Source organism: Chrysochloris asiatica, unplaced genomic scaffold (assembly GCF_000296735.1).
Source record: "Chrysochloris asiatica unplaced genomic scaffold, ChrAsi1.0 scaffold00271, whole genome shotgun sequence".
Lineage (NCBI taxonomy): Eukaryota > Metazoa > Chordata > Mammalia > Afrosoricida > Chrysochloridae > Chrysochloris > Chrysochloris asiatica.
This window is the reverse complement of record NW_006408789.1, coordinates 1543585-1544540: the sequence shown is the minus strand read 5'-3', so window position 1 is coordinate 1544540 and position 956 is coordinate 1543585.

Below are 956 nucleotides of genomic sequence, written 5' to 3'. Positions count from 1 at the left end.
TGTATAATGTTCTTGATGTCATCCCACAACTCTTCTGGTCTTCGGTCTTTTTGTTTAATGTATCAAATCTGTTCTTCAGATGATCTCTAAATTTAGGTGGTATATATTCAAGGTCATATTTTGGTTCTTATGGACTTGTTTTCATTTTCTTTAGCTTCAGTTTGAGCAATTGATGGTCTATTCCACAATCTGCCCTTAGCCTTGTTTTGACTGATGATATGGAGCTTTTCCGTCATATCTTTCCACAGATGTAGTCAATTTGATTTCTATGCATTCCATCTGATGAGGTCCATGTGTGTAATCGTCTCTTATGCTGACTAAAGAAGGTATTTGAAACGAACAAATCACTTATTTTGCAGAATTCTATCAAGCGATCTCCAGCATCATTTCTATCACCAAGGCCATATTTTCCAACTACTGATCCTTCCTATTTGTTCCCAACCTTTGCATTCCAATCACTACTAATAATCAATACATCTTGATTGCATTTTTGATCAATTTCAGATTGAAGAATTTGGTAGAATTCTTCTATTTCATCTTCACTGTCTTTAGTGATTAGTGTGTAAATGTGAATAATAGTGGTTTAGAATCTACCAAAATAAAAATCTATTAACCAAGTATTTTATTTGGACTATGTTGCATGACTGGTTTAGGCACTGAGAGCATTCGTAGGAGAGTTGTTTCTGCTTCCAGATACATTTTGTTGACTGAAAGAAAGCACAGAGGAACTGTCTCAAAAACGTTATTAATTTTTCCAAGAGATGGTCATTGTGGTATTCACAATAGGTGGGAATGCTGACCTCCACTGATATTCCCCGTGGCTATGTACATCCCAGGCCAGTGACAAAAGTTGTGTAGAATGTAATAAACTTACATTGTGTGTATCTGAACCAAAAAGAAAACAACAACTGTATTTAGAAAGGAAAGTTCTCTAAAACAGTCATTATAATGGACAG